The 23,714-nt window shown below is 36.7% G+C and overlaps 2 non-coding genes across 2 annotated transcripts; one reads left to right on the plus strand and one right to left on the minus strand.

Moving 5' to 3' along the window:
* The first annotated feature begins 4,387 nt into the window (after positions 1–4,387).
* Positions 4,388–4,459, plus strand: Trnaa-cgc. Its single transcript has one exon. It is a non-coding gene; the product is annotated as a tRNA-Ala (tRNA).
* A 16,705-nt stretch (positions 4,460–21,164) lies between these two features.
* Positions 21,165–21,237, minus strand: Trnav-uac. Its single transcript has one exon. It is a non-coding gene; the product is annotated as a tRNA-Val (tRNA).
* Positions 21,238–23,714: the final 2,477 nt, after the last annotated feature.

Consider the following 23,714-nt stretch of genomic DNA (forward strand, 5'->3'; position numbering starts at 1 on the left):
AAATAAAACAAAGCCCTATAATGGTGTGAAAATGGGACCGCCGTTTAGTGACGTGCAACTAAACCACGATCATAATATATTTTATACACTCACGAGCACTGAAAAGGTTCCAGTGACATATGTATGGTGCCATGGCAAGTGGGTCTTTTTGACTGCTCGCCGGTATATCAGATTATGAAATAAATATTAAAACAAAACAGTGTATGGTGTCTCCCAAAATATCGAACTACAAATCGCTTTCTAGAAAATCACATGTTTGGAATGAGTTTGAATTTGTACAATTTATATTTTATGTGTAATAAATAATTTTATAAAAATATGGCTACGAATTTATGTGAAAGCATACATCGGCTAATATTTTTATAGTACATTCGTGCGTAATGCTAACTATGTATACTATGTGTACGAAAAACAGTCATTTATCAAGTAGGTAACTATAACTATATGATAACTATCCAAGATCACACTCAGCATACTAACTGCCAGTTACAATAACTCTATCTATCGATACCTGACATTTGCTTTCATACGATTTTAACATAATGCAACTTTTTATGTGTGAAAATCTTATGAAAGTAACTATCAGCTGTCGATAGAGTATTGAAACTGGCAGTTAGTATCAGTAGTTTTTTATTCAATGTAACATTACTACCGCCATGTGGTAATCAAAACGGATCGAGCAACACGTGTGTTACCTCACAAATTACCGCCGAATGGCCTGTTATTTGTTCCTTCCGTATTTCCCCGTATTTTCTGGTCTTTTTTTATTGTGACTAATGCCGTTGCATTAGACGCGACAATTTTACGAGCTTACGGTGAAGGCGTGTTTGGTGGATGTTTTTTTGGGATAAAAATTATATCGGGTTGGTTAATTTTTATTTTAACGGTACTTCCACCGGCATCGGTAAGCATCCAACTATTATCGTACCTACGTATTGGACCAAACGGACTTTGATTAGCAATATTCAAAAATATACAATTATTATATAGAGCACTGCAAATAGATTTTTTAAATATAAACCTCGCAAAAAACCTCAAATAAACCCGCGCAAATAACAAATGTAAAAAATATTATATTTCGAATACTAAATATTCTATGCATTGTAATACAAAATGCATAGGATTTTTATGAATATACTTTTCATACAAGTTGACGTCGCGTCCCAGTTTCATGTGGAATAATATCGCAGTGCGAAAAATAAGCATCCTCCACAATAATTATACAACCTACAAAAAAACTGATATTTTATGTTATGTAAATATGACTTTTGTTCTTTTATTTATTTTTCAGACCAAAAATTCTTTTGTATAAGTTTATCCTAGTTTTACCTATCATCAAGCAGCAAAAAAGTAGGTAAGCAGGTACTTATATAAGTATACCTGCTCTGTTTGTTACAAGATTTTGCAAAAACTTTATAAGCAATTAATACCTAATTACTATTTGTAAAAATCTACAAAATTTAAAAGCAAAGTTGATAGGTTAACTTTTTAATTAAAATACTTAAAAAGTTTTACTTTCACCAAATCCAATTACAATTTTGCATATCTACATAATATTTTGTCAAAATCCTACAAACGATATCCAATATCTATAGAAGTGTACAGATACAAAATTTCAGTATTTTTTCAGGAGCGTGTAAAAGTGAAACGCCACCATCGTCGACTGAGCACGGGTGGGCTTATTTACAGCTGCGAGCCGATTGAACATCATCAAGTTTCATGACAGCCCTGTCTGGACCCATCAGACTTTGCCATTGAACCCTGGAGTATATAGAAGGTTGTCTGGAAGTAATCGCTTTAAGCGATAAAACCGCCATTTGTAAGTTAGATGAAGTTTTTGTAATTTTAACCATGTTTTTGTGTACAAATGAAGAATATCTTATTTTATCTATAAAAGGTTCATAAACAGTCAGGAAGCCGGTTCGCAAGGAGTAATCTTCAAATTTTTTATATCATTTATTAAACATTTCAGTGGTATGTTAGTTTAAAAATCCATTGCAATATGGTCACTATTGTTCTGGTGTTGGCCTAATATTCAGTTTGAATTTCTTTGAAGGACGAGAATGAGCCCTCTTGAATATGGTTATAAAAGATGAATGCATCTCAAACACATGCCGGAAATGAAATACCTAGTTAGTTTTGTCAAGAAAATAATATTCAAGTATGAGTCAAACACCGAAGTAACAACAAGTACACCACTACAGTAAGCACGAGTCTCGGATTCCTCCGGGACATTCCCGCGAGTTAATGCCTGCCCCCCCCCCCCCCCTCCTCCCCTTGTTCCTCACCCCGCGCCCCGCGCCCCGCGCATTCTCCACATTCCCTTTTTACGACATCAACGCTCTTGATGCCAAATCTTTCATGTAGGGTGACAATGGTTCTGGCGTTTAGATTAATTTAATATATAGAGTGTGGCAAAAAGGTTATACCAAGCCGAAATCTACATGTGCAGCATAGTATACAGGGTGTTGCAAAAAGGGTATACTAAGCCGTAACCTACATGTGCAGCATGTTATATCTAAGCCCGAAACTGAAATCAGAATATGAAAATTCGCGAAAAAAAAATATCATTTTCCATAGAAAGTTCAGTTTCGGGCTTAGATATAACATGCTGCACATGTAGGTTTCGGCTTAGTATACCAATTTTGCAACACCCTGTATAAATAAGCCCGAAAATTTAATCAGAATTTAAAAATTCGCGAAAAAATTAAAATTTTTCATGGTAACTAGTAACTACTCTGGGAACACCCAAATATTTCGAAAAACTTTTTTCCGAATTTGATAACACCGAATATGTAATTTACGAAATATTGCAATACCGATTTTCTTAAAAACCGAATTATAAAAATCACGAAAATTATAATTTCGAATATTAAAATCACGAATATTTATTATTACGATTGTTAAATATACGAACGTTAAAAAATACGATTACTTTAATATACGAAAAATAAAATACCGATTTATTATAATCACGAAAATTTAAAATCCCGATCGGAAATATGATAATTCGTGATTTTGACCTGAACGCATAAACGTCTTTAAAACTTTAGAACCTAAACCAAAAAATTGGTGCGACGACGAGCAAAGCGAGGAGGAGCGTGTTAGGTGCACAAAGATATCTAAAAACAAAGCGGACCGCAGCGGAACGTTTAACATACGGCTTAAAAGACATATTGTTAAATAGAAAACTATTTGTTGTTAAGTTTCACAACAAATCAAAGCAAATCATACGCACTTTAAAAACCCTAGAACCTAAACCTAAAGATAGGTGCGACGACGAGCAAAGCGAGGAGGAGCGTGTTAGGTGCACATAGATATCGAAAAACAAAGCGGAGCGCAGCGAAGCGGAGCGGAGCGTTTCAAATATAGAGTAAACAAATTTTGTCAAGTTTTGTTAAATAGTTAACTATTTTTAGTACTTGTTGTTAAGTTACAGAACAAAGCAATACAATTGCTCGGATTTTTACGGTGTTTCATCTTAAAAAGCTTAGGACCTAAACCTAAAGATAGGTGCGACGACGAGCAAAGCGAGGAGGAGCGTGTTAGGTGCACATAGATATCGAAAAACAAAGCGGAGCGCAGCGTTTCATATAATATAGCTTATTTATTTTTGTTTGTATACGGATTATGCTGTTAATAAACACTGACTATTCACTAAGAAACATTGCGGAATTTGTATTTTCGGAATACTAAAATTTCGGAATTCGTAATTTTAACAATTCGATATAATAAAAAATCGTACTTTGGAAACATCGAAATAATAATATTCGGAAAATTGACTTTCGTTATTTTAATAAATCTGTTGTTTGAAATTTCGTTTATTATACTATTCGTGATTTTCGCTATTCGGAAACTAAAAATTCGGGATTGTGAATTATTCAGAACTATGAAATTCGTAATTATGAAAATCGTTATTTTCATATTCGTAAAAAAGTAATTCGGAATTCTGTAGTGTACCCAACTACTCTAGTTACTGTTGGTCACGTGACTTTTTACTATGGAGAATGACTTATTTGATTATGATTTACTTCTATTCTATTCTATTATTTCAAATGAAAAAAAGGACGGTTATTATAATTATAAGCTTACGATAACTTATGCATAACCGGTATTACTTACTTACGGTATATGTACTTATGTTGTATAATACCATAGAATAACAAGTACAGTACTAGTACTCGTTATTCTATGATTATACATACCAAACATGGATTAAAACTGTATGAGCACTCATGTTAAACTATAAAGTGAAAGGACGTATGAAGCATGATATGATTTCACATGTACAAACTAGTTATCGCCGCCGGAAGCAGTATTGAAAAGTGAAAGTTATATGCCTTGAATCACATTGGTACTGTATCGAATTCTAAACATCACTGTCACCGGGGGTGTAACTCAGTGGTAGAGTGTCTGCTTCGCATGCTGAAAGTCCTGGGTTCAAATCCCAGCACCTCCAAAAATATTTTTAATTATTATTATTTTTGTTTAATCAGCATATTTTTATATCTAATTAATAAGACTAGTATTATTTTTGTCCCTTAAAATTAAATAATATGGGGACCCTAAGTAAGCCTTTACAAATTAGGACCGGGATAAATCTGCATCCTTCTGACATAATTCGCGACAATTTTATCCTGAGATTTTACGTGCTATAAACTATGAATGGAATTCCTATCATTCGACAGTCAACACACACACACACCCTTGAAGGGTAGGCAGAGTGGAATTTATGCACACACGGCTGCGTCTTATTTACTTACTTTTTCTTATCGAATTAATACCTACGGCCGCAGTTTAAAATCGGTAGTCATTCGATATCAGACAATTTCAAAAACGAATGCACTCTATTAAAACTATTTCATTAGTGGATTACACGAAACCTATATCCTGAAATTCCTGAATAAATGTCGTAAATATTTTGTCAAAAACACAGTTTCAATCCTAAAAAACGGCGATACATCCCTGCGGCTTTGTTAAAAATACATTTAATATTGGATCGGGTTGTGTTTTAGCCAATCTGCATGAATCAAGTTAAGCGATACACAACGATTCTCACTGATTTACAACAGGTATTTGTCACGAGCACAATGTTTCATATTTTGCTATATTTTTCGTGTTTTTATTTTTTGCCGTTTGATTTTGAAGCTCCGCATGCAAAATATTGGCGTCATAAGTTTACGAATACGCGTGTATCTGTATATCGGGTGTAGATCTCGGTAAAGGATGGACGAATTTGAATGCGACGGTTTTGTCATGGGGGTGTTAGATTAGAATACATTAATAAGAAAATTACACTGATATAGCAACAGTTTATTCCTCATGTAACAATTATATGACCATTGAAAAATCATCCCTAAGCAAATAAAATATGAACCCCTTAGTGCATGGTACGCCTACAAAAACAAATACTTAACTATGTTTGTAACTCATTACGAGTGATATTGTGTAATTACTTCCCCTCTCCAATTAATAGAATCTGTGTCTCAATCGCACACAGACTCAAGCTGTATCCCTACGCCGTCAGAGGGTGACTCAGGGGGTCATCCTGACCAACTTTTGTTCTACGAGTTTTGAAAATTCACGAAAACAATATTTCCTTTTCCATGGAAACTTTGTTGGCCACGTGACTTTTCACTATGGAGAAAGATTTATTTTTTTGCAAATTTCCAAAACTCGTAATATACCTAAAAGTTGTTCAGCATGACTCCCTCGTCACCCCCTTTCGGCTCAGTATACCCTTTTTGCAACATCCTGTATACTTATATTTGAAATCGTTTTTTCCAAAAAGTAAAAATACAAGTTTGTTCAGCTAAATGGTGCCTATTTTGAGAACCTAGACACAATAACATAATGCCTGGAATTTATTTTAATACAGGCCAAAAAATGCTGTTTTTGTCGGAAACTAATGTTAGTTAATTTAAGCTAAATTCTACATTCTTTGTACTAGGTTCTTGGTGTTAGCCTGTTAGGTTCTAAAATGGGCGTAATCATGATAAAAATTTAGGTATATATACTTTTTGTAGAAACCCTTTTGAAGGAAAGTTATGATTGATTTAATGTTGAGAACGCAAGACAGACGCAATACATTGCCTTTCAGGAGTAGGGGTACTGCTCTGTGGAGAAAGGAGACTGCACTTGCGACTGCACTGAGACATAAATAAACTATATTTTTATATAATTTTGCTGGCTCTTTGATTCCTTTTTAATTATTGAGCACTTATAGGAAAAAAACATTTTATATCAGATGGTCACGGTCTTTTGATCAGCCCTCTAACGTCCACTTCTGGATATTTTCTTCAATAGTCATCATTATGGCCTGCAGGTTCACTGGTACAAAATTATTTTAGCACTAAGCCCACCATTAAATTTTGTACACTATTTTACATTTGTGCATTAATTAGGTAATCAAATAAATAAAAAGATTAGTTTCCCATCGTCACAGTAAAGCTTTCTAACTCCGAATAGGAGCTACACATTCGTGAAATATCCTCATTGTCAACTAGCAGCATCTCATATCCTGAGCACGCGCCGTCACGGTGCTTCTGCAAAGAGAAATGACTTCATTTTCCTGAGAGACAAAGGTGATTTTTGATAAGCATCTGTCTCGGCCGCGTCATATATTTCGGCTCTTTTTGTTTAGACCTCAGATTTACCGGACGAGTTTATCGCTGAGGCATTTATTTGATTGTTGTACTTATTTAGATTTTTAGATGCAGGGAGTGTGCATGACATGAAACCAATGTGTCACTGAACGGTTTTGAACCTCGGAGCTTAAATACACGTTAAATAAAAGTGCTTGAGTTGCTAACGGCTGCACCATTATTCTACATCCACTGTGTGTAGGTATGTATTCAATCATATCATTAATGTAAGACATAAAAACTATGAGTGAAATAACTGTCTAAAAATTCTTAATGAACTTACAAACTTTTAAAGTAAAATGTTGTCTTAATAGAATCTTATTGGTCACAATACTACATTAAACGTAAATAAGCTTTGTGATTTAAACTTTCAAAGTTTAATTACCAAGTCAACTTTTTTCGTTCAGTCACTCAGTTAAAACACTCACGGGCAATGAAATAGTTCCATTGAGAAAATCGCCAATTTCTACTAAACTGAAAAAAAAACCAAACTAAATGACGCTTTCTGCAATATTCCAACTAAAAACATAAATATTTTGTTTAGTTTTCCTATTAAATGTTTAAAAAACAGAGGCCATTTGGTGTCTACATTATGTAAGTGGGACTGCTGTTTCTTAGCACGTGAGTATAATAATATCATCTCAATTAATTACGATTATACTCAAGTCACAGTCTCACAGCCGAAAATCGTGAACATTTGTGTCTTAAGCTAGTGCTTACGTGCGGTCTCAAATTCCGACCACGTCGCTCCCTGATGATGATATATGACGGCGGAATACTGACGCCTCCTTATACACTCTCGACACGACGAGACATATGAATTGATTTATATTTTATTTTATATATCCTCGACAAAGGCGATGTCCCTAAAGGCGGGAAACCCTAAGCCTTTTCCGAGGGCCTCCATTGGCGGGCTAGTCTCACGGAAACTCGTGATAAGGGACCCGTGGGTGTAGTGTGAGATTTGCTAGATAATACGAGTACTATGATAGTTAGTTATATGCGTTATTGTCATGATGACTCTGTGGCCATGATATGAATCAAATGATAGAACAGATTTTAATATGAATGCAGTTAATGTTAAAAACAGCTTGCTTTCAAGTTTCCTTTGCGTAAAGTGACAATAATTATTTACATAGTTTTTTTTACGCATTAACCTCATAATATAATATAAAATAACAATAAAGTAACTATATATTATATGAGGTTAATGCGTAAAAAAGTTATCGAGTGCGTAATTTTTCACGATCACGACCAATCACAAAACATATTTTATGTATTTTACCTTATCGATATTAATTTTGATGCGTTTTATTTTTTATCTTAATGATCACACTGAGTGTTTTTTCGGTGAACTACTAAACTCACACTAAGCTCCCTGAAATGTTTAGAGTGGATCGGATCGAATGTGTGATACATTTTTATTATCATTGTGATGTAAAACACCTGAAACAAGAACCTTCTCCAGTTTCCCCTTCATGTAATTTTATCTGCCTTTTCAACATTATTATATTTATCACTGGGTATGCAGCAGATGAGTCTTGCTAAAGTTACTTTTAAATATCTACTTATTCAGCATGTTAAAAAAGTGTTAGGCGGACCCTAGACCTACAATACTATTGTGCAATATATTTACTGTGCAATAAGTTTTTAATCCAAAAGCCGTTTGGGCAATCTTCAATATTAACCCTAGGCGATGAATCATATTGCACAATAGTCAATATTGCGCAATATAATTGATCGTCTAGGAGCCGCCTTAAATTTAGTAAATAGCCGAAAGGGGCTGACTCAGCTCGTCATTCTAAGCAACTTATGGTACAGGACGGAGTTATCTCGACAGTAGAGTTTTTTTTTAATTCCTTAATCGAACTACAGAATAGGCTTATATCTCAAGTCAAGTAATGCACTCAAGACTCGATTCACCATACACTTCATATTTTCTTATTTAAATCTCACGGGATCAAAACAAAAAGGACGACAAACTTTGTAATAAATGTGTCTGAAACTTGTTATGTGAAATGAAATAGGAAAATATTTCTCATGTTTCATCTTACCCATATGTCTCCATAGGGTAGATGACGTGGAAACACTCAATCTGATTATTTTGGCTTTACTGTACCTAATTATACTTTTAAAATTGATTTTACGTTTAAACTTCGACGGTTGAATGGCGAAGTGATTAACTGGTAGCCCTGACTGCTATGCCGAAGGTCCCGAGTTCGATTCCCGGCTGGGGCAGATGTTTGTTTAATGACAGATATTTGTACACGGGTCTTGGCTGTTGATATTTATATTTAATATGTATCTATCTATGTATCTGTGTAGATATATTAGCTGTCCGATACCCATAACACAGGCTCTGTCTAGCTTGAGTCGGATGCCCGTGTGTGAGATGTCCCCACGTATTATATTATTATTTTTATTTTATTATTAATTTTTTATTCAACGACAATACATAATCATTTACGACAAAAAAGTTTGATACCCGTTAAGCCTAACGGGCATTTTACATTTAGCATTCCAGAGGGCTAAACATGTTTTTTTTTTCTGGTCAGACCTTGAATGATTTTAGACGTCCTCTTTTCCAGTCTTCGGGCCCTGTAGTATTGACTACGTAGCATCTAATTATCTTTTCATTTATTAAAAGAAGTGAAACTAAAACAAAACCAAGTATTGTTCATCCATCGTTCTACTGGCCATACCACTACGAACACAATGACCGTACCTACACAGTATACACGGCCAACAGATATTAATAATTCTTTATTAAATCCAATATCCGAGCGAAATAAATATTACCGAGGAGGGAAAATCTACGAGGGAAAATATTATTGGCAAAAATTGTTTCCATAACCAGATAAACATGTCTCGTAGTGGGCGCGCGAGCTATCGATCAAAAATCTAGCAAGTCATCCTGCCACGAATCTGTCTTCTACCCGGAGTGCGAACCAGAGAGACGTGGATTAGGAATGGATGTGCCATTGGAGTATTTTATGGAGCTGCTATTTCACCATTGTAAAGGCTATCACGAGGCCCAAGACCAAGACACACAAGATGTGTTGTGTCACATCAAGATGTGACAAGATTTGCATCACCCTCACTAACATAATCGGTATCACGCGGCTTCGAGAGCGAGCGCAACGGAGAACTTTATTCACGACTTGATGTGCTCGTCTTGCGCCCTGTGCAAGGCTAGCAGGTTTAATAAAGCTGACAATAAGTTACAAATAGGCCGCCAGCGCACATTAGCAATCAACAATCAATCAAGCAGCATTGCTTATCTCTCAACACTAACACAATTTTTATAGATCTTACAAATGTTTTATAAAAACAGTCGTTTACTTGCCGCCTACAATCCTTCTATCTCGTGGCTCCAGGACGGTCGTGATGCGAACAGATGATCGAGTTATCCGCAGCCGGCTGCTAACTGACGACCGCCATGTTGCCGACTCGCATGTAGAGGGTGCTGTTATGCTGATCACATATACAGGGTGATCTCATGTGCTGATCACATATACAAAATAATCGCATGTGCTGATCACATACATATACAGGATGGTCTCATGTATAAGAAGGAAAATATGGGTGAGAGTTTGCTTACAGGTAAACCAGAGATGTGCCCTGACATGCTGCGCTAATGATGATAGGAAAAAAATCCGTACCGACCAGTGCCAAGCTGTGTGGACGAATGAATATGATTGGAGGATGTGAAACGCATCAGCAGCATAGCATAACACATCATCACGACCTATCACGTCCCCGCTGCTGGGGCACGGGTCTCCTTCCAATGAAAGAAGGTTTTTTTTTGCGCATTATTCAGCATTAACACATATCTGGTGGGAAATCACCCTTGTCATCCTTGTGATAGGGATAGATCTATCCCATCAATCGGAATCTCAACCATTTATTGTACAAAATAAACTTCAATTTGCAAATTATGATTCAGACCTCGTTTTAATAAAAAATAAACAACACGAAATGAGGGAGAGGAAATATAATCTGGTCCAAAATGTAAATTATTGTTGAAATTTTTTAGAGATTTCAGACGAAAAATTATGTTCTGAAAAATTGTGTAATGTAACGAATTGGATGAATTTATATTTATGTTTCAGTCTGATTTAGGTACAGTAATTTTAAATGTAAAATGCAGTAATAAAACAACTTTTGAAACCAATTGAATGCATTTTCTCTCTTCTTTATATCATACTACCTATACACACTTATGTGTATTTTAAAATCTTTGTAAAAATAATTTACTTTATTAGTAGGTAGGTACTTATTGTAACCAAAAAGTTGGTCTAAAAACTCTTATTTGAATACACTACATAGGTAATATATCTCACGAGCAATTAAAAAGTACCTAGGTATATTAAACGGAAAAGGCTTGTTAATAGTAGAACCACAAAAGGTATGTTGTCGTGAAAACCTCTACCGCTTGCGTAAAAAGCTTGAATGAACTGCAAAAAATCATTATACTCCAATAATAGGTAGGTAGTTCGTAAAAAAGCCGTTCTAATTTCCGCAACCAATGGGAGCGAGCGGCGCCCCACTGGTAAAAGTCGCTTGAGCGGAAAACACGCTGAAAGCTGCCAAATGCATGCAATTTGAAACTTTATAGACGCCGCTTTTATTTTATGGACACGCTAAAGTTTTTAATGCTCAAATTACTGCGTGAAGCGACGATGTTCATGTAACTATGGTGTGGTTATCGTTTCAGCTTTATTCATTAAAAACTAGCTATTTCCCCCGGACTCCGCCTGGATAGGAAAATAATAGTCTATGTGAATAATTTGAATGTCAGCTTTGGCACCAAGATCCGTTCTGTGGTTCTGGTGCAAAAGGGAGACACCTGGCAGGCTCTGCGTATCAAACACAGCCACATACGCACAAACTTTCGCCTTTATAAATATAAGTGTGATAAAGCTAACTATTTCCCACCAGATTCGCAATTTATGTAGATAGATAATTAAGAATAAGAGATATTCATTAATAAAGCTACCTATAAGTTGGTAGGTACATTGTGAAATGTTTTAAACTAAGTTCCACATAATGTCTCGTGATGTTTACCCGCAACGAGAGTAAGTGCCAATTTCTCCACAGTCGGTTAGAGCATAACCAGGTATTAGTGGTTGACTTTTGACACAACCGTCAAGAATTTTATATGGAGATGACGTATAATTGATGAACCAATACCTGGTCGGTTAGATAACCGACTATGGAGAAATTGGGGCTAAGTACCTATATCACCAATGTTAGAGCTTTAATTGGCTCCTAAGTGTGTTGAATGGTATACTTACTGTGTAGGTAACTATGTGAGTCAATGCACAACTATTTGTAAAGCTTATAGGAGGACATCGGAGTCTAATTGCCTTTTCGAATTAAATTAAATTTATTAAGATGCACTGAAAAGTGTTCTGCGGAGTCGGGCCACTAGAGAAGCGATTTGCAGGCACAAACGTACTTACCTACGTTAAAAACATTTGAGAAAAAAATAGCTTTCGGAATTGATACATTCGGAAACATAGTTTTGGAATTTACCTTTATGCACTCGCATGAGTCGCATGCAATTACTCAATTACTCCTAAACGGAAAGGCTAGCTTAATGACGCCGTCTGCAATATTGAAGTACATTTAACAGTCCATCAGAATATTACCAATTTAAAACGAAAATACTGTGTTCTTTACTAGTCATAATAATATTTTTATTTAATGAAATGTTTGAAAAAAAATGAGTGGTTTGGTGCTGGCGTGGCGTGCTGTGGGTCTAGTAGGTTTGTTAGATTGTCGGAAACTATAAAAGTTTACGTTTTCTCGCCTAAAGTGGCGCCTCTAGCGGAAATATCATGCAACTTTTGACAGATAATGTATGCAATGCAGGATGACAGAAGAAAACGTAAACTTTTATAGTTTCCGACAATCTAACAAACCTACTAGACCCACAGCACGCCAGCACCAAATCACTCAATTTTTTTCAAACATTTATTTTAATTAAAATATTATTATGACTAGTAAACCTACTAAAAAAATCAAAACTACTACTAAAACTAGACGAACTGGCATTCTGTGAGTGGAACTTTTTCATTGCTCGCGAGTGTAAAGCCTCAAGTTCCGTGGCCGACACGACCCCGCTGCGACCCGCTTCCACTCCGCACGCTCTTAATCCTTGCACTCTGTACTTTGTATGTGTGTTTGCTACCAAGTTTACTGTTACAGCATTCCACTGTTAACTAAGTCCCTCTCATTTGTAACTATTTTCTGGTTGACAACTGTGATGTTGGTACTACTGGTTTTTATATAACAGTGGAGTATGAGTTTCTGAATGAGATGTCCATGATATTTTGTAAAGTGCAAACATGAGTTTAAATTTAGCAGATCATTATCATCACCATCCTCAGCCTATAGCAGTCCAATGCTGACTCTCCCAAACCACGCCACTGGATGTAATCTGTGCCACATTTCGCAAGCTGGTATTTAATCAGAACTATGACTTGTACTATCAGGAATGTTGCGTGTAACTATAGGTTTAATCCAAAGGTTCACCTTTATGAGGGAGAGGACAGAGGACATAAAAAGGCTCTCTCTCTCTCTCTCTCTCAGCCTTCCGTAGTCCACTGTTGGACATAGGCCTCTCCTAACGATCGCCACCCCAAATGGTCACCCGCCATCTGCATCCAGCGGCTTCCCGCTACCTTCCGCAGATCATCAGACCAACGGGTTGGGGGGCGACCGACACGCCGTTTGCCGACACGGGGTCTCCACTCCAGAACCTTTCTACTCCAGCGGTCGTCGGCTCTGCGGGCTACGTGGCCAGCCCATTGCCATTTCAGCGTGCTAATCCTTTTGGCTATGTCGGTAACTTTAGTTCTCCTGCGGATTTCTTCATTACGAATCCTATCTCGCAGGGACACGCCTAACATAGCCCTTTCCATAGCACGCTGAGCAACTCTGAGCTTGTGGATAAGCCCTTTGGTGAAGCACCACGTCTCGGCTCCGTAAGTCATCACTGGCAACACGCACTTTTCATACCTTACGCCTTACGCATAAAAAGGCAGGACCCCGCTATCTATCCGTTACCGATATACGGTTTGACTCTCGTAAGAGCGCTTGAGTATTTCCCGGTAAAAGATTTGACTCTTTGTATAACGAACCCCTCTCGGTAGGAATGTCACTCTGAGCGGTCAAGTTTCTGTGAAGGCTACTGAACCTGCTTTTTTATGTTGTCACCTATATATTACACTATTTGAATGAATTGATATATAATAATCAGTAGATAGAGGTACATAGATATATTATTATCGTTATAGATAGATAGAATATTCTTACATAAATAGAATAAAGTTACATAACTTAAATACTAACACTTAATACTAACTAGGGCATGCAATACCGCAATACCGGTATTCGTAATACCGGTATTAGGGACAAAATTCACGCTTTTTTCAATACCGGTATTGAAAGTTAATACCGGTATTGAATTAATACCGGAATTGGACTTTTTTAGGCTATAATAAAGCGATTAAGATATAGTATTCCTATGTACTGTGAAAGCGCACTTGTTTCCAACCGTTTGATGCAGTTTTCGGCCGTTTGATATCTACTGTTGTCCATGCGTAAACGGACACTGGATGTAAAAATAATAATTTATTGTAAAATTTAAACTCTAATACTCAATTCTCGTAAAAATCTTTTACAAAATACTGAAATTATTGGTTTTTCTCGTTTTATTTTGACCTATACGACCTTTAATCACAATATATGCCATTTATTACAAGGAAATCTAATACCGGTATTAATACCGGGATCCCGGTATTGAGTTGCAATACCGGAACTCAATACCGGTATTGAAAATAGTTCCGGTATTGCATGCCCTAATACTAACCTTATATTTAGTATTCTACAACTTATACGTATTTATAAAATACATAATTATAGCCCTACTTGACTATTAATAGTATTAACTGAAATATACAGGGTTGACTATGTGCTATGTATATTATTATGTATGAAGTAGGTGTACCTATTACTCTGAAATAGAACGGTTTAAGCGATAATACCACCTTTTTACCCTAATTAAGTTGTACCTAATGTAAAATTGCTATGACTTTCTTTGTGTATCTATCTATCTGTAAAATATAACATAATAATTATTATAGATACGGATAGGGAATACAGCAGTATTCATATTGCTGCATACTCGTGAATACATACAAGCATCCTGCAAACCAACATGGTACCAGTAGATCAATTACGTAAAAACGTAGGAGAACAAAAAACCGATCGTTATTTGTGTAATAAAACACAGAGTATTGCAATAACTCGCCGATGCGCTGCGAAACTACCGCGAAGAAGCATTACGGACCAATTTAAAGCCAATATTCGGTTTAAAATATGGCTCTGAAAAGACGTTATGGCAGATTCAAAATTAAGTTTAGCGAGTATATTGTTGCTTTTAAGAGTTCCCAAGATTTATGCGAGTGAGATGTGCTGGCGGAGTTTTACGATCAGTTCACGTTGTTAGCTCTTGTTTATTGGGTTTTTTTGTAAAGTTTATTTGGTTACATTCTTGTGTGGTTTTGCGATCTCGTTTTTTATTACGCAAAATATGGATATGGATTCCATGGTGTACCTATATTTTTTCAGCACATCACCTATAAATACAAAGTTTGATGGTGAGTTACAGATTTAACAAACTATACCTACAAAATGTTTAGAAGAGTCGCAAAATACTTAAAATCATTAAAATACATAATTACTTATAACCTAAAGATCATAATTATGAATGAATTGATGAATTAGATGCTTTCAGTGCACAAGTGTTAAAACAATTCCATATACCTAATTGTATCTTTAGTCTGCGAGACGTATTAGATAAATAAAAATGATCTCGTTATGTAAAATATCAGTGTCCTATAGGTACTCGGACTGTAAATCATAAACAAAAATTATGTTCATTAAGTTGGCATGGCAGAGGTCGATAGTGCATGGGTGGGCACCATAGGCACATCCACACCCTACAGGATCCCAGATTTGGATGTCAGTTGAAGAAGGACCTTAAGTCCTTCTTTTTGACTTTATGACTTTCTGTTTGAACTCGTTGATGGTGAGTAGGTATAGTTAGATAGAGATACACAGCAGGAGTATTCCTACTTATCCATTCCATATTTGATAGTCTATGTAGGTACTTTAACATCAAATTCACATTCGCTGATCTCTCTACAAACGTTGAATTGAAAGTTGGCAGCAACACGAGCACGGCAGCAGTAAAACAAATGAACGCGACACATTACACGTTTTCGGTTAGAAAATTTTATATTTCTATCCGACACCTTTCCCGATAAAAGTGCAGTCGGTATCCTGCGGTATCCGAGTACTGGGATAACATAAAAAGCACTGTAGTTTTCACTGCATTTGTCCGATCCATCCTATTTTGATGTCCAGTCTAAGCTGAATTTCTGCTGCGAGCGGGGAAGCATCACGGTGCTTGTCAAAGAGTAGAACGCGGGGTCTACGTTTATTGGGCGTTTCAAACAGATTTTCCGGTGGACACGGAAAATTCTTTTCAGTTTTTTTTGTCTGCGTTCCGCGAAGTGCCTGTTAAGTCCTTTATAAGAAAGATGCTTGTCGGAAAATCGCTTACGTTAATAACGTGAAAAATTGTGAACAGTTAAGTTTTTAATTAAATACCTTAGCTCTGGAACTCCTTTGTACACTAGTGATGTTCAGTGCGGCGCAAATTGACTTGTATTAACTGCATGCCAAAGTCTACCTTTAGTTTAGACGTATTACCCGTACACACTACACATACATCGGTAGCCTGCAGGAAAATTCGTTAGTAATCATCATAGACGGTAATGTAATCATTTTAATAAAAAGATAAAAACTTGAGCGTTATTTCAATTGAAAGGGCTTAAAAAAACTAGTAGGTAGAGAATCAATATAAACTGCCGAACTTTCTTTCTTTAATATCCTTGCCATTTCATTCCGCTGCGCAGTGGCATTAACTCCTGTTGTCCTGGTACAAATAGCGCAAGAAGCCAGTTGACTCTAACTAATTAGAACCACTATATCGCCGGTTCTTATGAGAACCCCTACTTAATGGCCGAGTCGGAGATTTGTGGGTTTCAGGGACCCGATGCTACGAGGGTTCAGATTAACTTTGGACTTTAAGTTAGGTTAAGGTGAAAAAAATGTAAGTAGGAATGAATACCTAATAAAGTATAGGTATTTTTAATGTTTAGAGACAGATAGGAAAGACCCTACAATTTTCGTTTTATAGAGTTACCGAAGTAAATTATTAAATTGCAACAATAGACGTACCTGTATAAGTACTAACATAGAGGGTAGAAATACGAGAGGGTAATTTAAGATGAGGTCGGATGACATTTACTTTCAAATTGAATGTGTTGTTGAAAAAACATTAGGTAGGTACTTTTAACTAAACAATTTGTTTTTCAATTTAAAAGATCCTATTTTAAACTTGATCTTCATTTCGATAAATGTTCAAAACCTTCAAGGCAAGCCAGACAGTGCTGAAAAATTCAACAGTCGTTTCACCCAAAATAGAAACCGTCTCCTAGACGCTGTAACCGATGCCACGACCTTTTTGCATGCAAACAGAAAGTAAATAATGTGAATATAAATAACTCATCTCCTACCTTACAGTGAATCTTGAACAACTTCTCTAACGCTGAGTTCCAGAATCGAGCTTCTTTAGCTGTTCCCGCGACTAACGACTAACTAATACTATAAATGCGAAAGTAACTGTGTCTGTCTGTCTGTTACTCTTTCACGCCAAAATTTGAATGAAATTTGGTATAAATATGTTCTAGACCCTGAGAAAGAACATAGGCTACTTTTTATCCCGGAATTCCCACGGGAAAACTTTTTAAGGCGAAGTGAAGCTCGCGAGAACAGCTATACTATATACTTATATTATGTTTTCCAATAATTCTGGAAAGCAGGGATTACTTCTAGCAAGTATCAACCTACATACAGCATCTCTTAGAAGTTGGTTGACTCGGACTTGCCCTGTTCAGCTATTTGTCCCGTGTGCATTTCTTGACGACGATACGTGCCCAGACTTGAAAAATAAATTCATATGTTAGTAAAGAAATAAACCATCACATATTATTATGACTCCGGCTATTCACTCGGGAATCAAGCTCAAGATAAAAGTTCTATGTAAGAACTTACACAGACTTTGTTTTTACAGTGATAGTAGGCTAAGTGCTTATTTCTCCATTGACGGTTATCTAACCGACAGGGATTGATTTATACCTAAATTAAACGTCATCGGCATATGACTAAAATTCATGACAGATGTGTCAAAAGTTAACCACTACTCCCTGATTATGCTCTAACAGAGAATGGTGAAATTGGCACTTAAGTAGGTAATGTAACTAAGGGCTGATTTTTCAATAGCCAGATAAAAGTTATCTGGGGAATAATTATGATACTGTCGCGACTGAATGTTTGTATAAGACTGTGACAGCAACCATTTTTATTCGACAGATAACATCTATCTGACTATTGAAAAATCAGCCCTAAGTACCTACAGTAAACACCAGCCAAAAAACCACCAGTTAGTTCCACATGTCACTGAAACTTTTTCATTGTTGTTGTGTATTTCTTCATCATCATCATAATGATGACACCCTGTGCCAACTTGCCGACCCTCAGGTTTCCTCCTACAAACAACGACTTCGTCCACCTGTCTTGTCTATGGTCGTTGTTACTGCGCGGGCTATTTCCTTGTCTTCAGTTCAACTTGTCTTCAGAACAATAACAATAAATCTCGAACACAACACAAAGCTCAACGATCATCCCGACAATAACAATTCCACATAACGAAAGCTAATTAATCTTATTGCAGTAATCCAGCAATGATAAAACGAGGGATTATGCCGATTACACGACGTTTTAAACGGAACAAATTGTGCGCTATTCGTTCGCTTATTTAGTAAACATTATAGATGTCTCGGTGAGGATCGGCGGCCATTATTCAGTGGGGCTTAGCTTGGTGAATTTTAATGCGAGCTTGCGGTGAAGCGATGTGCGGGGCGCAAGACTGATGCTTTCGCTGTATTGCTATTATTCATTTTCATTACAGTACTCTTGTATCTTGTATGCAAGTACGCGGCTTTGCCACAGAAAATCGTACAAATAGTTTCGAGCGTACACATAAAACGCTGTACGCTCGAAACTTTTGATAGGTACTTAAGTGGCTACTTATTAAAACACAAATTCCAATCATTTCGTTAGTAACAAACATGTATTAGGTATACAGAATGTTAAAAAAACCGGCCAAGTGCGAGTCGGGCTCGCGCACAAAGGGTTCCGTAGTTAAATCAACCTATCTCAAAAACTATAAGAGATACTTTGATCAAACCAAAAATCGTTGAAAGAGTTAATTAGCATGCATCACCTCTATTTTTTTTAGAATTTTATACCCCGTAGTTATAAAAATAGAGGGGGGGGGACATACTTTTTACGACTTTGAGAGCTGATATCTCAAAAATCGTTCACTTTAAGAAAAATGTTTTTTAGAAAACTTTATATCATTTTAAAAGACCTTTCCATTGATACCCCACACGGGTATGTACATCGAAAAAAAAAATTTCATCCCTCAGTTACATGTATGGGGGGCCCCACCCCCAATTCTTTTTTTTACTATTTAGTGTCATATTTTTGTAGCGGTTTATACAACACATATTCCCATCAAATTTCATCACTGTAGTACTTATAGTTTCCGAGTAAATCGGCTGTGACAGACGGACAGACGGACAGACGGACAGACGGACATGACGAAACTATAAGGGTTCCGTTTTTGCCATTTTGGCTACGGAACCCTAAAAACGATCAGACAGTAAGCATAGATATAATATGAACAGCATTTTTTGCAAAAGATTGTACTTAAGTAAGTATACCTACTAGCGATAATGAGGCTTATAGGTATGTGCCTGAAAAACACTGGTTATTTATACCTAAACACTCTACATTCGGGACCATCTACCGCATCACATTCAGAATTCTGTCAGACCAATAGATCCTACGTCAGATTTGACAAGCGAGCGACGCTGGGCGCTGCTCAAGGATTGTTTATTGCTAAAGTTCGGTGGTGGTAACCCCGCAGTTCGCAGCCAATATCCGTGATGCATCGCGACGCTGATTTACTGTCGGCTGTAAACTCACCACGAGGCTCGTAAACCCACCACCTGCTGGCAGCCTTCATTACCAAAGCACGATTGCACCGCCACCCAGTGATCCCCGTTAAGAATAGGCGGGAGGTTAATCGGGGGTTAATTGTTTCATATCGTTTTTGTGCTAACGGTGTCTTTTTTGTTCAATCAACAACACAATAATGTTTAGATAATTTAGTCCGCAATTTATTATATTTTATTAACTACTGATTTATAACGCGCGCAGTAAAAGAAACAATTCTTACCTACTTACTTATAAAAATACGGCCGATACCTACGTAAATGGAAATAGGGATTAAACATACTTAGGGCCTATTGAAACCGCAGAGTTATTCGCTACGATAACGGGAGACTTTGGTCCCACTCTAATCGTTAGAGAAGTACAAACTTAAATTAAGAAGAACATATAATATGTTCCTTGTCGCCGCGGCACGGGTTCGTAATTGATGTCGATATACTCGTTTAATGCACGTTCCACCAAACACAGAGCCGTATTTATGGCGAATCTCCATATTATAATGACGTTTATCTACGTTGATAACCGACCCGTGTAGCGGCAGTTGGTTGGTCATACTATAGCCATGTACCTACCTACTTTTTACCGCTACCCAAGGCGGTAACTGATAACCACTACTATTTTGTTAATATTATTATTAGGTAAGTATAAATTATTTATTGCACTTAAAAAAAGATTGAACAAAGGCGAACTTTATGCTAGTAGCATTTTCTACCAGTTAAACTTTGGTGATGTCGAGAAAGTGATTGGTAGTGCGACTAGTGCGATAGGCGCGATAGGCTGAGAGGAGAGAAGTTTATCTAAATCAAAAGTTTATCTAAGTGGAGTTTATAGTATGGTGGTGAAACCGAGCCTTTGGCGAGATTTAATACCGACACGATACGGCGAGAATTTTTCATAAAGAGTTTATGAAATTGGCTGGTTATTAGTCTTCACTTCGAGGATATTGCGTTTGATTCACGGATCACGAAACAATCCGAAAATTAAGGGAACGTGTGAAATATATATAATTATACCTACTAGATGCTACTGGGTATGTATACTACATTCCTAGTATGTAGAAGGGTTTTCCTTTTCAACTATACTTAGGTACTACCGACACCGACCTAAAACTCCTTTGTAAGAAAATCCATTGTAAATAGTAAGTACTTACCATACAAACTTCCGCATTTATAATATTAATAGGATGGACGGACGGAACCCTTCGATTGCGAGTCCGGCTATGATTTTGTAATTTTATAACCAACCAGGTAATTTTCCTCAGAATGACAATACAATAAAAATATTCTATAAACACAAAAAGAGTGATTCCGGCCAGGATCGAACTGGCGGCCTTCTGCGTGTAAAGCAGATGTGATAACCACTACACCACGGAACCAGTGAACGGTGAAGTGAAAAGTGCAACCAAAATCGAAGCTAGCCTGTTGGAAATAGGAAGAGACTGTAGGTAAGCGCCCTCTAAATTTTTAAAGTGTAAACTGCGATAGTTATTAGAGTCCGCCACTGAAATTTTACGGCAAAATCGGGAACTATTTATATTCTTGCGATCTGACACTTAGTGAACCCTGTGAGGGCTGTGAGCCCCTGTGAGTGCAGCGCCACATATAACTTCAATGGTGACACCATGGCTAGTAACTGCATGAGGAAGGCCCAGGGCACACTGTTGCTGTTGTGGCTTCGGAGAGTCCTATTGTCCATGATAAATGGCAGGCTAATTATGATTATGGAGAGACAAAGTCTACATATCCATTCTCGTGGGTCATAATTCTGTTCTTCTCAGAAATAATACAGGGTGTAGAAAAAGGATACTGTAAGGAAGTCATCAATGAAAGGGGCACAAAGCAAATGAAAGGGGTCATTATGAATAACTTTGACTATAGCTTGACAACTTCGTGCGCGACCCTCCTTGCGGGGTGAGAGACGTGGCGGGGGCGAGGTAGCACGACATGCTACACACGTAGAAAAGTGTGCCCGGATTAATCTCGCGATAGCTTGTAACTATTTCTGACGTAATGTAAGAGTAAGTAAAATTTTATTCTATGAGTGTTCCCGTAAATGTCATATTTAGCTTAAAATTTATAGTTTGACAGAATTAAAATTAGGATGTCTACCTTCAGAATATCTACCAATTTGAATTTATTTATGTAAAAGTGTTTTATTTAATAAATCAATTTCCATGTCACTTTCATGTTCACTCTCTGTTTGAACTTGTTCATCGTCGTCGTCATCCTCATCTTCATCATCGTTTTCATTAACTTCAATTATAAATCTAAAACAAAATCAAAAAAACATTATACCTACTTTGAAGTATAATGTACTAGAGTACGCCAGTCATATTAGTTCAGTGTACCTACACCTAACTATAATATTTTATGTTTAATTTACATGAAATTATAAATAAACAATAACATACGTGTCCAAAACATCGTCAAATACTCTATCAGATTTATAATATTCGTCTTCATTTTTTATGACATGGTCGTCACAATTTCTCCTCTTTTCAGGCGAATAATTAGAGAAAAGCAACTCTAAGTCTTTTATCTTTTTATCTAAGTTAGAGTCAATCGACGTTCTTGCGAGCTCGCCTTTCACGTACCCCCACACAAGTTCAATAGGATTTAAATCCGGGTGGTATGGGGGTAGGCGAAGCACGATATGACCATTTTCTTTAATGAAGAAGATTATCATCTTCCACCTTCAATTTTGGTCGCTTTCCCAGTTACAAGAACTGACAACTGACGCACTGTCTTATGGACTCTTCATCTTTGTTGTTTACTTTTTCGTATCTGACTGCGCCGCACCAACCTTTAGCCGCGTAGTAGGACTGATCCGGTACGCTGTTCTACAAGAAGCCCCTTAATTTGAGAAATTATACGATTTGTTGTTTTTAACGTTGTTTTGTTGACGAATTATAGATACCTAATAATAATATAATGATAATATTAAAAAGATACCTAAATATTCCAACGATTGTGGAGGCTCCGGCCTCAATACTCATCTTAAGACTAATGGACTAAAAATGGTCTCAGGATCAGTGGTCTCATGTGCGTCGAACTCAGATTATGACAGATTTTACAACACATGTGGCCGCCTCGACTGCTCGGCCGAGACTGCCGTAATAATGACGTGCAGTGCACGCGTTGCCCTTCCCCGCTCCCCTCCCGCTACCCGCTGTCGTCTTGGATACCTCGTCCCCTCCGCGTCTGTCACCCCGCAAGGAGGGTCGCGCACGAAGTTGTCGAGCTATACCTATGTAGATTCCAAAATACATAGTTCATTTTATTCTATCTGTACACTAAGGTCCTGTTTCACAATGTCTAGTTAGTGGCTACGTGTGAGATAAAATACATGCTGTCACTCTCTGATATTATTTTTTGACAGTGACAACATGTACTTTACCTCACAGGTAGCCACTAACCAGACATTGTGAAACAGGGCCTAAGTATAGTAGGTATTAATATTAATATGAACCATAAATTATTCTCTTTGGATTGATAGGCATGTGAAATCAAACTACAAAATAGATAATTAATTGTATGTGTATTATTAATTATTCCATTTCTTACAAAATTATTTACAACATTACAATAATAACGCATTATATCCATTGTCATATAAAACATTACAATTGAGATAAATTAACATTTCTACGGCGAATTTACAACGCACTAAATTACTATTAACTAAATACCTTCTAACTATTACTAAAACAGATCAAAATTTTAGGCACCTTCTCATAAAAATATAGTCGCATATTTTGTGACAAATATAAATCTCGATTATTGCGTAATATAATAAAAAAACGTAGACTTTATAAACACAGGGCTGGGTAAAACAAATGAATTCTCCGAAAAT

The sequence above is a fragment of the Plutella xylostella genome, chromosome 17 (assembly GCF_932276165.1).
Source record: "Plutella xylostella chromosome 17, ilPluXylo3.1, whole genome shotgun sequence".
Classification (NCBI taxonomy): Eukaryota; Metazoa; Arthropoda; class Insecta; order Lepidoptera; family Plutellidae; genus Plutella; species Plutella xylostella.